Source organism: Halichoerus grypus, chromosome 9 (genome assembly GCF_964656455.1).
Source record: "Halichoerus grypus chromosome 9, mHalGry1.hap1.1, whole genome shotgun sequence".
In the NCBI taxonomy this organism is placed as follows: domain Eukaryota; kingdom Metazoa; phylum Chordata; class Mammalia; order Carnivora; family Phocidae; genus Halichoerus; species Halichoerus grypus.
Genome location: NC_135720.1, coordinates 47,493,821 through 47,507,883, shown reverse-complemented (window position 1 = coordinate 47,507,883; position 14,063 = coordinate 47,493,821). Strand labels below are relative to the sequence as shown.

Here is a 14,063-nt window from a genome sequence, read left to right as displayed (position 1 = left end):
TTTCTCTAGAAGAGAGCAAGGTTATGTGAAGGGGAGAGAACATCTCTCCCTCCAGGGCACTTATGCAATGCAGGGTCAAGGGCTCTGTCTACAGAACTCAAAACCAGATCTTTAGGGAGTGCTAGGAGAAGAGATGGGGCTGAGCAGAGATGCTTGGGCATGGCAATTGCTTGAGTTTTCAGATAAAGAGTGCTGTCGGAAGCACAAGGAAATATTTGGCACAACCAATTAAAAAAAAAAAAATACAGGCCTGGGTATGGGGTATTACCTGAGGACAAGAAACCACTAACGCCCTTACATTCACTCTCCATCTAGATGCTCCCATGCACAAAATTCTCCTACACAGAAGGAGAGTGTTGGTTGTTCGCCTCACTTTTCCTTTAAAGGTGTGTTCACTTCTCTTTCCAGCTACAAAAAGTCTGTATTTGTTTTTTAAAAGACTCCTTGGCAGGGAAACCCACCAAACTACCATTAACCTCTTAGTGTGGCCTTGGGGAAGGGTCCCATGACCAATGAAAGTGCTAAGAGGATTGAAAATTTGGTGTTGGTAACACGGTAGAGAAGGAAGATGCAAAGGGAAACTAGAAAGGCTATTGATCTGAAAGGGGGAGATGCTGGGGGAGAGTGGTGAATAAGATCTCTGAAGAGCAAACAGCATCATTCAGACTTTGGTTTAGAAACCATTCTAATGGCAGCCACTCAAAATTTTGGTTCTTTGTTGGGTTAGTTCAGTGATCACTGAAATGAGGAAGTAAGCCGAACACTTTTGTAAGCCTCAGAGTCCACAAGAAGTTATGAAAATTCCTGGTGGGCTTCCACCAGACTCTAACAAGAAGGCGAGGAAAGACAGGGAGATTCCACCAATGAGTCAGACCAAAGGGACAAGGAAGACTACAGAAGTTTTTCTCAGACAAAATGAGTCTTTAAGAGTTTGGGAGAATGAAATCAAGTTAACAAATTTGGGAGATATGGGTGCATTTTCTACAGAACCTGAAAAAGAACACTACATGATAAACCTTTGGACATAAAGACTGATGTGAGAAGGATGCTCGGATTAAAGAGAGAAAAACAGAAAGCAAAGGAGCTGGGCCCTGAGGCTGGTGACAGTGTTGGGGGAGGCCCTTGAGATGTGGTCGGTTGGGACGAGGAAAGACCCAACCATACCTGGAGGTGCTCCGGGGAGGCGAAAGCAAGTCTATTGTCTGTGAGAGGAGTTGATGAGTGAGGCTGAGTACGGGGCCAGACTTTGTCACATCTTAATTCTTAATGAAATCAGCATGTCAATGACCTTGCCAAAGGCGCTTTAACCGTACGGCCTGAAGGAGACAGAGATTAACTGTATCAGGAAGAAGCACATTGATGGGAGATGACTAATATACAGATGAGAATTTCTCGTAAGCTTTTTCTTATTGAACACATCTGTGATAAAGGCTCTGGCATCAAATTTTATACAATACCAAAATTGTAAAAACTCTGAAGTGACTATTAAATGCGTGATGTCAGATCTAATGTGGGCATAAATAACACTGGACGCCACAGACGGTAATTTAGAAGGTTCTAATCACATCTTGACAACAAAAACATTAGAGTCTATATAATGTCAAAGCATCTGAATGAAAAGAGAAAAACACAGGCAATAATTTTTCCTGCAAAAGCCAAACATCTGGATATTTTGGAAGACTAAACATATATTTCATAAAACCACGGCATTTAAAGTTAAAACATTCTATGATCTGCTTGGATCTAATTATTTTCCATGGTTTTCCGTAAATATGGCAAAATAGTATTGGTTCAATAACTAATAACTGAATATAATAATGTTTACTAATACGTAGCAGTGGTTGAGCTTCAAGATTACTATACGATGTATGTATTTTTAATGCCTGTATTTTATATATAATGAATCTCTTTCAAATAATTTGCTCAGTTGCAGACGGGCAGAGTCCTTCAGAACTCACGACTATCTTTTGCTGTTTCCAGAATCCTAGTTCATCCTGTATGTGGTCATTTACATCTTTTAAATCGGACTTAAACAAGAATTTTTTTTTTAATTAGCAACCATTTCTGTTATATGTTTTTATCTTATAGCCTCCTGTTTTATTGTAGCCAAAGTGTCTGCTTCCTTGCCATCTTCCCAACTACACCGTAATTCCACCTGCGCTCACATGCGGTCCTCAGTTTCTGGCTGTGTTTGGAGCACAGCAGGTGCTCAATTAATATTTATTAAACTAAACAAGAGCTAAAACTGACATAAAATTAAGAATTCGGCTAGAGTTCAGAGAGCATGTCAGATCATTTGCACCTTAACTAATTTCTATACTTAAGCAAAACAAGTTAGGCCTGCAACTTTGATTTCATCGGGTTCTTCAGTATTCACATCAACTTGGATGCAGTTTTATTATTTTAAATGTGTGTAGTTCAGCTTGTTCATTATGACTTTCCTTTTGTTTTTCCTTTTGCTGATTCCTTGCCAGCTTTTCTACACTTCCTTCTCACTCCCCACTTTGTCGCTGCCTCTGGACAAATCCATGCAGTCATTTGTTAGATTTAAGATAAAAGTTAGAGACACAGGAAGAAAAAACAAACAGAAACCTTGGGCATCGCCTTTTTACTTTAATTTTATTTCCCAAATTACTGTAAAAACAACTTAGAGCTATGTTTTTTTTCTTTTCCCTTTTAGCACATTGTACACCCTGGACAGGCAGCTATGGTTTCTTAATGATTCTACATGATTTTTAATGTCTGGCCTTTAAATATTCAAAACAGTTTGTTAAGTCCATAATTAAATTTTAACTTGTTATTCAAAGTCTGTGCCTAGGCCCAACCACTGAGAAACACGAAAGACAAATGTGGGTGCTCATTTTCGTAACATAATTAGAATCCATTTCCCAAGGGGGAAAAATATTTTTCTGGTTTGACACTTCCGTGCACAGTGACCCACCTCTCTGTAGACCCAGGCAGGCGTATACTATAGGCCAAGCCAGGCACAAGGGCTACCTTTAAACGATCCCAATTCCCGAATAGAGAGCAAGGGCAAGAGTGAAGCCCATAGCTATCCTTCAACATGGATCTCCAAATCTACCTCTTAACACTTGCCTTCTTGCAGTTTGAATAATGTTTTTGAGCTTATAAATTTTGAATAAGTTTTTTTTTAATCAATTTCAGCTGCACAGGAATAGAGATGGGAGTACAATAAGCCCTCCCACCTCCCCAAACCATTAATCAAATATTCTGATATGCTCTCTTCTAAAGGGGCACACCTCAGTCCATGATTTCCAGAACAGGCCAGGTCAAAATGTTACACACCCCAAATTCAAATGATATACAAAATAATTTGTCTGTTTTTCTTTTTTTTCTACAGCATAATCTAAGCTAGCTCCCAAGAAGACTGCAGAATTGATTAATTTTACGTATTAAACTTTCTGTCCTAGCCTCCAGCTTTCTAATTCCCTGGGGAATCTACATTTGCAGATATACTTCAACACCTAAGTATGAACTAGACTTGAGGGTGTCTACCCAAGTCTTCAGCCTCACTGTTTCTATGCTACAAGAATCCCACTGCTCAAATGGAATTTTGTTGTTTCACATGTATTTAATTCAGTGTTTATATTGTTTGGTTTATTAGTTTGTTTTAGGGCTTTGCTCTTTATTTTCCCTCACATGGATATTTTGCCAAGTTTTCCCTACTTTGTCTTCTTCCTTCACTCCCTACCTTGCTATTGCCTCTCAACAAACCGACTTCCAGATTTAGACACACTCATGTGGATAGAACACGAAGGCTGCATCTACACAGGCAAAGTGGGGAGCTAAGGCAACTCTTCTGTGTTCTCCGGAGAGTTGCCTTTCCTGTGCTGATATGAACTTTGGATTCATTGGGCCACTGTTCCACGCTCTAACTTTGTGTCTGAATTTAATGCCGAGCCCTGGAATCCATTTGTACTGTTGACATTTGTCATTCTTTAACCCTCTAATCACCTACCTTCACCAAACCCCTTCCCTAAAATACCAGCGAGGCTAGTAATCTTTCAGAAATAACAAGAAAAAAGAATTTACAATTATTTTGATAATGTCTGTGCAAACAGCCATAAATTCTATACTTTCCATCATGCTAAGGGCTGTAGTGTTGACAGTAAGAAAGGGTCAAACCAAATATTTGCATCTGGGGCCTCACCTGTTAGACCAGCAGTGAAGAGTCCAAAGTACAGCCCCAAGGCACCCACTGAGGCCTAACAGTGCACTTTATGAGTATTTTCCTGAAACTTCCTGCTAGCCAACTCTCTCCGGCCCACTGCCGGCTCCTTTGAAATGGGGATATCAGCTCTCCCCATTCACTTATCGAAAATATGTCCATTACTGGATCAGATAAAATTGTTTGTATACTCATTTGAAATCCTTAGGCCTCATGCCTGCTTTGGACCAGGAAGACAGTCATTTAAAGTTACAGCCGGATAAAAGAAGAAAAAATAATTCAGGAAATTTATCCACACTCTCAACATCTCTTGTCTCCTTCCTGGAGTTTGAACTGAAATCCCTGGTGTGCAGTAGTGATGGGGAAAATACCTATTCATTCTACTGGGAACCCCTAACACATCTTCCTTTTGTTCCTCAGATTATAGGAAATCAAGAACTTTAAAGAAAGCAATTTTATTTTGGTTTGGTAGATTGAAACAAATTCAGGCTGTTCGATAAAAGAAAGAGGAGGAATGGAAATATGGTCATCCTGCCCCACCTCAAGCCTGGAAACCTTACTGTCCCAAAACAGCATTTTTTAACATAATAGAAGCTGAAATACAGGGGCACCTGGGTGGCTCAGGCAGTTAAGCGTCTGCCTTCAGCTCAAGTCATGATCCCAGGGTCCTGGAATCCAGCCTGCCTTGGCTCCTTGTTCAGCAGGGAGCCTGCTTCTCCCTCTGCCCCTCCCCCTGCTCATGCTTTCTCCCTGCTCCCCCAAATAAATAAATGAAAAAAAAAAAATCTTAAAAAAAAAAAAAAAGCTGAAATATATCCCATTTCTTGGATGCTTACTTCAATAGTTTGTTAAAAGAAACAAGACCTCTTGTGGTCCTCAAGAGTATCCACACAGCCAACTTCCACTGAGCTAACAGTTTTGATGTGAAAGCATTTGGGTGGGGGCTCAACTGTGGAACCAAAAAGGCCAGAGGATGGCTACTGAACACCAGCCATGTACGAAGAATCAAATTGCCTTAAGACTATTAAAAGAAAAATTCCTAAATTATGTTTTCCTGATGCCTCCAGCACAATAAATGCCACCCCACAAAGCCCGGAGCCTTCCACAGGGTGCTGCCCCAGTCATGCCTTAGTGGGAGCTCTGGGAGATACCCTAAACCCCAGAGAATATGCACAAGTGTGGAAATGCTCCCAGAGGATTGTGGTGGGTATATGTTGTGGTTTGAGTCCCTTTATGACTAGATGACATTTCTTTTTTTTTTTAAGGGTCTGAGTGGCTATGAAACATTGCCGTGAGGATATTTTTCTGGGTTTGGTTTGTGTTTTCAAGGAGTGCACCAGTTCTTTTTGAAATGCAGCTGCCTCAAAAAGGAAGAAAAAACTATGAGGTGGGGGAGGTTGGGGCCCGGGAAGAGGGCAGGTGGTGAAGCACCGGGAGAGAATGCACAAAGTCTAAACACTTGTGATTCCACCCCTCTGCCCTGGCTTGGGGGGGGCGAGGGTTACTATTTCCCAATAATAAAAGGGTGGTGGGGTCCAGATTCTTTATTTAGTCTTAGGTCCCTCCAAGAACAGCGAAGTGGGGATTCAGCGTGTGAAGCGACTTCAGCATGCCCACACCCACCCCAGCCTCTGCAAGGCGTACCCATGTGGCCTTGGGGAGCAGTAAGTGCCGAGGTGGGTCAGGCCAGCCAGCTGACCGTGCGCCGTGCTTGCAACACTAATGGCTCCTTGTTTTCATGCTGAAAATATGCACCTCTTGGAACCTCTTCTGTCTTGGTCAGATGTGCGGGATGTGATTTACATTACGGAATGCAGGACAGGCATGCGCTTGCAAGTGTTCTGATCCAAGAATCAGGTTTCTATTATATACATGATCAGTATTGCCTTTTGTAGTGGCCTGAATAGTTTGTGGTGGGTTTTTTTTTTTTTTTTTTTTTGGACTTATTTTTAATGATTCATTTTCTATCAAGCCCTAAGCCCAAAATGTCTGCCTGGAAGGGCGCCTGGGTGGCTCAGTTGGTTAAGTGACTGCCTTCAGCTCAGGTCATGATCCTGGAGTCCCGGGATCGAGTCCCACATCGGGCTCCCTGGTCAGCAGGGAGTCTGCTTCTCCCTCCGACCCTCCTCCCTCTCATGCTCTCTGTCTCTCATTCTCTCTCTCGCAAATAAATAAAACCTTAAAAAAAAAAAAATTTTAAAAAAAATGTCTGCCTGGAAGATAACTGTGCTACAGTTCTCAAAATGTCCTGGAGACTAATTTCACAAGCTCCTTCTTCCTGTGGTCTAAGAGCCTTTGGCTTTACACCCAGGAAATGTTACGGTGTGTATAACAGCGAGGTTAGGGATACATCCATCCTGGGCCCACTCTCTGGGCTGTCTCCTCTGCTGAGTGGTGTGTAAATAAACATGACTGGGATTCCAAGCTTCTCAAAGAGACACCACAGGTCCCATGGAGACATCATTAATATATTTGCCGGAACTACTTACATATTATTTTTTCCTTTTTCATGCAGTTATTTGTATTCATTGAAGCTTACCTCTCAGGGATGTAGGGAGTAAGGAATAAGTTTAATGTTTCTGGAACTTAGAAAGCTTAGGGAGCTTAGTTTTAAGCCTTCACTCTACCACTAACGCACTGGTAGACTTTCGTAACTTATTTTTCTGGGCCTTGGTTTGGGAACCCCTGTTTGGATTCAGAAAAGTTTTGGGGTTTTGATTTTTTTGGTTTTGGTGTGTTTGTTTTTTCCTATAGGATCTCCCTGAGGCTTAGCTATACTAATGAGTATTATGAACTCCAAAAGTTATCTAGTGAATCCCAAGCTGGCAGGACTATTGAACACTTTTTCCCCCAAAAAAAGTGTTCATATCCTGGATTCTATTGCAAGTGTTCTGTAGAATATAGTTGAAAAAAGCTGAAGAACTAGAAGTGTTCTTCCTGCTTTCAGTACTATGAATCTATAAAGGCAATGCAGAATTATACACATTTAATGGATATATAAAGAGATCGTTTATGAGCCTGTTGTATCAATCAAGGCTTTATGTTGCAAGTACAAGTACCCACTAGAGCTAGTTCAAGCAGAAAGGGACTTATTATTACCATTAGCTTATACCATCTATAGGAGGACCAAAGAACCAGTCTTGAATACTACCAAGGAAAATGCAGGAAAAAGTGGGCCAGAAAAAAATGCTCAACCACATCAGTTGTTCTAGCAAAAACACCTCCATTGCTGCCCATGGCTTGGCACATGTGGCACTAGGAAACAGGAGAAAACCCTACTCATGCTACCCTGGAAGCACCATTCTTCGCCACTGGGCTTGCTGAAAGGTGCAGGCTCCCTGCCATGTGAACACTCCCTCACCTTGGTTACTTCTGCCTCTAAATGGAACATAAGGATAGGCAGGATTCTGAGATGGCCCCCAAGAGTCCTGCTCCCTGATGTAAATGCTCAGTACAATACCCTTTCCTTAAGTGTGAGCAGAACTTGTGAATATGACGGGCTATCATTTCCATGGTTACCTATTATTATAGGACAAAAAGGGATCTTGCAAATGTAATTAGAATCTCCAGTCAATTGACTGGGAATTAATCCAGAGGGAGTTATCTTGGGTGGGTCAGACCTAATTAAATGAGTCCTTCAAAGAAGTCAGAAATTCGAAGCCAGAGACCCTCTCCTGTTGGCGGCCTTAAAGAAGCAAACTACCATGTTGTAGACAGCGCCCTGGGGCAGAGAATGGCAAGGAGCCTCTACCACCAGTGAATGACCCCAGCAAGAGAACAAGGAGCTCACTCTTACAACTACAGGCAACTGAATTCTGCCAACAACCAGGGTGTGAGCTTGGAAGAGAACCCTGATGAAAGTGCAGCGCTGGCCGACGTCATTTCAGCCTTGTGAAGCCCTGAGCAGAGGATCCAGCTACCCCCTGCCCATACTTCTGATCTGCAGAAACTGTGAGCCAACAAATGATGTTATTTTAAGCCACCAAATCTGTGTAATTTGTTACACAAGAAAAGAAAATGAATACTTGTGTTTGCATGACAGAGCCAGGTCGGTCCTCAAAATTAAACTCCAATGGCTTTTCGATTTCTGCCTTCCAAAACTTCATTTAAAAAAGCCAGAAGTGACTGGTGTTGGTATTGAGTGAATCAATCTCTAATATCAGCAACCATCTTCTTCGGGGAATTCTTTTCCAAAAGTCCATGTCTCTCATAGGACATATGATAAGTTTTAAAAAGTCCCTTAGTTTTTTGTTTTGGTTTGGGTTTTTTAAGATGGCAAAGATCAACCTAACATACAAGGACTCAAAAGAAAACAATTAACATTTTTTGCCAGCAAGTCCCTTTTATGAATCAACCAGTTGTCTAAACTGACACACCCGTATTTCTAGGCTGATTCCTCTATAAATTTTTTTTTTCTTCATGGAATAGATAACTTTTTTAGGAAAATGATGCTATTCTAGGAATAGACTCTATAATGGGATTCTTTACATGGAGATTTTCCATATCTTTATACATGTATTGATAATCTGTGTGTAAGGCCTCACCTCTGGGTCTCACCAACAATGAATGTATTGATTGTATTTTTAGTAGTTTTTTCCCTGAGAATTAAAGAAATCATCAATAAAACAAAGCTAGTAAGGGAAGGATTTTTTTTTTTAATTTTTCCAGAAGAGAAGTAAAAGGGCAAATATTATTTATCTGATAATATACACTATTTCTCCCTGGGAATATGAGAAGACAGGGATCCCACAGTACTCCTAGAAAGTTGGAAAGTTTTCTGGTAAAGCTGAACTTGTTTCTCATCCTTATACGAATGCCCACTCACATACCCAATGTCTAGCCTACTACCTTTCCCCACATTAAAGTGGTTTAGTTTCTATCTGTTACATCAAGTAAGTTTGAACCATCTCCTCTGCCTTATTAGTACTCCCTGACCGAACTTCCTCTCATTTCAGAACCACTTGTGGTGAGGCAAGGTAAACAATGAGAATGACAATTAAGAACCCGTGATCTCCAGAAACAAAACAGAAGCCCCATTTGCTTTACCTCGTGTCGTAATTTCCCAGACCTGTTCCTCTTGGCCAATGTTGAGCCAGGCATTTTCTCCCTTGAAGGCTGAGCAACTTCTTACAAAACCACACTCTGTGGGTTTTCCCAGGTGCTGTTATTTCCTGAGCAGTACATGGTAATAGTCCCTTAATTTTTACAGGCTGAAACTTTGCAAAGTGTGTTCAGAAAGTCTTGTCTCAGCTCATTTGATCGTCACAATATTTCCATAGGGGTCAGGCCAAGTGTCATTATTTCCCATTTATAAATAACAGAAACTTCTGTTTCTGGAATTAGGTGACTGGTCTAAACTATGGTGAGCCGTGATACTGAGATTGGAACCCATGTCTTTTGAGTGTAAATCTATGTTTCCCCAGGATTCTTATCCTATTACAAAAAAATATCAATGAATGGATGGAAATAAATATCCAATAGGCATTGGCTTCCTACTGTTCTCTAGTCTTACCCACCCAAATCCTCTGCCACACTTGTAAAAAGCACCTGTGACCATGGCTAACACCATCAAGTACAAGTTCCCAAGCATAAATCTGGATCCTGCCTACCTCTAAGTCTGACCCTTTACCCTCCAGGAACACTCCATTTTTTATAGTACGTACTTTCTTGCTTCTGCCTAGACTTGCCTCTGACTGCATTTTTTTGTCTGAGTAAGTTGTATTTGTCCTTGAAGACTGCTCGGACTTTGCCCGGGCTGGTCAAGATAGACCCCTTCTGTGTCCAGTCTGTTCCTCTGGTTTATCACATTATTAAAATTTCTGCTAATATGTACATACATACCTCTCTAGGGTATGGGTCCATGTCTTATTTATCTTGTGTCCTCTGTATTTAACACAGTGCTAGGAATTTCATCCCTGAAATGCATGTAGAACTAGGATTTTTTTTTAAAGGAGTGGTTTTATTGGCTAGGAAATAAAAACCAAGTAACAGTGAGCCGCCAGAGGTGTAGCTTCCTTATCTAAACTGGTTCTGAAGGGACTGAGACTGAGAGTCTAAGAATGAAATGAATCACCATGAGTTGGGCTGGAGATGGGAGTGGAGAACAGAGGGAAAAATGCTCATAACCTTTGGAAAGTTCTGCTGAGAATCCTGAGGATTTAAGGTCACATGGTTGGGCACTTCGGTGGCCATGGAGTTACCCCTTTCAATTCTCCCTTCCAGAGTACCTGCTGCAGGGAACATAGCTGTCTGACAACCACAAACTGCCATAACTTTGGACCCACTGCAGCATTCAAGTTAGGTCTCCTTCCCATTGGCTGCTCCAGACAATGAGAGCACAGTGGGAGTAGTAAGTCTGGGCCACTTCTGCCTGACAGAGGACTCCTCTGATGGGAAGTGAGCTCGAGGAGCTCAGGGATCCCCACTGACATAGCTGAGACTTTCTCAGAACTGCACTGTGGTCTGAGGCTGCTTCCAGCCCAATCCTCTCTTCTCTCCTGAAGCTTTTTCTTGCCTATTCATGACCCCAGCCCCTTTTTTCCTTCAAAAGTATTTCCCCCTTGCCCATCTAATCCCTCCTCGACATCTACTCTTCAGAAGAACTGGGCTTCTGAACTAAGAGTTAGTACTTAAAGTACTTAAGATTAAGTCTAAAAATCGAACTTTAGACTTGCTAACTCTAAATCTGTAAACTATGCTTAAAATTTAACAACGCCCTAACTTAGTCTAAAGCTATGTAGTAGTTTAGAATCAGAGCTAAAAATACCACGAAACAGGACAAATGGTTTCTGCTTCTGTATATCTGATATACACACAGGCAAAACAGAGGGTAAAAGTAGCCCAGGTTGGCCTTTAACTAATGTGAAAAATGTCATGGCTCAGTTGACTCGTGGGACAACAGGAGTGTGGCCACGTCATCGAGGTACCAGAGGGATTGAAGAGCGTGGACCAGGTGTCCAAAAGTTACAGAGTATAAACAGCACAGCTGTCCCCACCACTAGCCAGGCGAGGAGAGCCCCAGAGAAGAGGAGATTGCAAGAAGTGAATTGTGTATCATCCTATAATGGGGTGACATTTCAATCTATTTTTTAAAAATTTGTATTGGGCATTTCAAATCATTTTATATTTTGGTTGTGGTTATGGATTACTCATGACGGGAAAGGTATATGGAAATCATGAGGGTTGTATAACCTGGAAGCATTTTATTGTATGGAGAAGTCATTCAGGCACCAAACAGCAGAAAGTTAACCCTTAAAAAACTCCTTCAAGTAGAGACCCCAAGCACCATAAGAACACAGCCTCTAGTCCCTCAAAAAGGCAGCAACCAATCACCCAAACATGCTATGCTGTATTTCAACTCTCTCAAAAAATTAATTAAACTTATTAAATTAAATTAAATTAAATTAAACTAAACTATCAGCCTGGCCCTTAAGCATGTGGGCAAGTCCACGAAGTAACAAGTAACAACAATTCTACACATTGATACTTCAGTAACTCAGTCTGGCTCTTTTTCTTATCTTCTTTATTTTTCTGAGCCTTGTCTTAATGTGACCTATAGTTTTGCCTTTCTTCAAAATACGGTAAGTTTGGGGCACCTGGGTGGCTCAGATGGTTGAGCGTCTGCCTTCGGCTCAGGTCATGATCCCAGGGTCCTGGGATCGAGCCCCACGTCGGGCTCCCTGCTTGGTGGGGAGCCTGCTTCTCCCTCTCCCTCTGCTGTTCCCCCTGCTTGTGCTCTCTCACTCTCTGTCAAATAAATAAATAAAAGCTTTAAAAAAAAAAAAAAGCTTTTAAAAAAAATACAGTAAGTTAAAAAAAAAAAAGGGGGGGGGGAGACTGAACTTTTCAATAAATCCAAAGAAAAACAAGGTATATGTCAGCCATGATGAAATTCTAGGTGATTAGAGTTTCTTCAGATTAATGCAGTATCTCTCACCTTTATTGAATTCATTGAAAAACATCAAATAATGTAAATTATGGTCCCTCCCACACCTGCCCTAGAGATTCTAATACACCTCCCAAAAAATAGTTGGCCCCCAACCTCTGTGAAACCTGGGAGTCAACATTTTCCAGGACTTTTTTTCTACTGTTAGTATTACAGAAATAAAGTACCTTTCATTTTCTTTTCCAAATATAAAATTATATAATGATACTGAGAATGTTTTTTCAAACCACAAATATCCTAATGAATAGTCTAATATATCCTACCCCATCCCTGAATACCAGGATTGGTCTCACCAACATCAGTTGAGAATTATTGGTCTAGTCTAACACACTTCCTTTGAAGATGAGAAAAATTGAGGTCATAGATTAAATAATTTGCCCAAGTTTGAAAAATTAATAAAAACTGAAATCTATAAAAGTAATATAAATCTATTTAATCAATTTGAAGAGGATAGCCCAATATTGTTGAAAGGCAGAGAATATAATAACCAAAACATAATTACTGTCCTGAAATGATAAAATATGATGCAATGTTTCCTATATTATAATTTGGTTCTGTCTATCAAGTTCCCACAGTCTCTCTTCTATGCAGCCTCTCGTGGTGAGCACGGTACACAGCAGAGCACAGTTCCTGCCCTCAGGGAACTCATTGTCCAACGGACACAACAGACAAGTGAATAGATGACTTCAATTTATGATGTAGGTTTGATGACAGGAGAACAGAGCAAGACTGAAGCTCAGAAGAGAACAATTGAACCAAGCCAAAACTCGTGGTCAGGAAAGCTTCCTTCTTGTCACTACACCATGAGACATTCCTGAAGACTGAGCTTGTAACTGGTCATCTTACTACTTCCACAGTGCCTACTAGTCCCACGGGCTTATTAATCTTTCATCAATATCACTTGCCCCTTTGCAATAACAGTTTTCTACGTGATTCTATAGCCAAATAGTTTTTACTACTTTGCAAACACATGATTGAACTCATTATTGCTCTTTTTCTTTCTTTAAACTTGAGTTAAATACTTACCTAACCATATAATACCAAGAAAAAAATCCCACTTTTACATCTTTCTATCCAAAAGGAAATTTCTCCTTCACCACCTCTTCTTTTGTTTCACTTATGAGAACTTGGATACTTGAGTGTTTTTACACATGAAAACAAAAACAGGATTCTGTTTGTATGAATCTTACAATTAAAAAAATAATAAACCCACCAATTAAAAACCCTCAGATCAGATGGAAGGCCTGGATTATTTCAATCATAATATAGGGCAAGACTCAAAAGGTTTTAGGGCCACGTTACAAAGTCTATAATTTGGTGACCCTCAACTGTTTTGTTCCTCCTCCCTTTTCTATTGGCTTCAGGGCCCGCTGGACAAGCAGTGTGACAACATAGACTTTTCTCAGAACACTAGAATTGTGCCACCACATTCCAATGGCTGGAGGCCCGGGCACTGCTAGTCACACAGGCAGGAGTCAGGATGTGGCGTGCTAGAATTCCATTCAGGTTCTTTCCTGACAGCTTTCTTGGAATTGCCACCATCAACAGCAAGATGGCAAGAAATGTGTAATATAGGAGAAATATGTGGGATGGCTGTTCAGAAAACTTGACTCTTGTTACTTTCTAGATGTGTGACCATTAGCAATTTTTCCAATCTGTTCTGCTATCTCACAGTTACTGTATTAATCAGAATGAGACGATGAAAATTCATAGTTTAATTTCTGTTAGTGAGAGAAAAAAGGCATTCACATATTTATTTCGTCAGAGTGTAAATTACATGACCTTCTGGAGAACAATTTAGCTAGTAATTATCAGACTTACAAATGCCCCAAACTTTGGCCTAGTTATTCCTCTGGAAATCTAGCCTCGGGAAATAATTAAGAAAGTGCAGAAAGATATATGGAAAAGGATGTATACCACTGTGCTGAC

At 40.8% G+C, this 14,063-nt stretch overlaps 1 protein-coding gene and 1 long non-coding RNA gene across 6 annotated transcripts in view; one reads left to right on the top strand and one right to left on the bottom strand.

Annotated features, from left to right (window-relative positions):
- LOC118524501 (uncharacterized) overlaps positions 1–9,422 on the bottom strand; it is a 108,261-nt gene extending 98,839 nt beyond the window's left edge. For 2 of the 4 annotated variants that reach the window (XM_078054845.1, XM_078054847.1), the window contains exons 1-2: positions 9,236–9,422; positions 1,165–1,316 (exon numbers count right to left, since the gene is read on the bottom strand). The gene's annotated coding sequence lies outside the window, so the exon portion shown is untranslated. The remainder of the gene's footprint in view (positions 1–1,164; positions 1,317–9,235) is intronic. The other 2 variants (XM_078054846.1, XM_078054848.1) reach the window with 1 other exon arrangement.
- The window catches only part of LOC118524504 (uncharacterized), a 42,169-nt gene that overhangs the window by 2,343 nt on the left and 25,763 nt on the right, over positions 1–14,063 (top strand). The gene's annotated exons all lie outside the window — the stretch shown is intronic.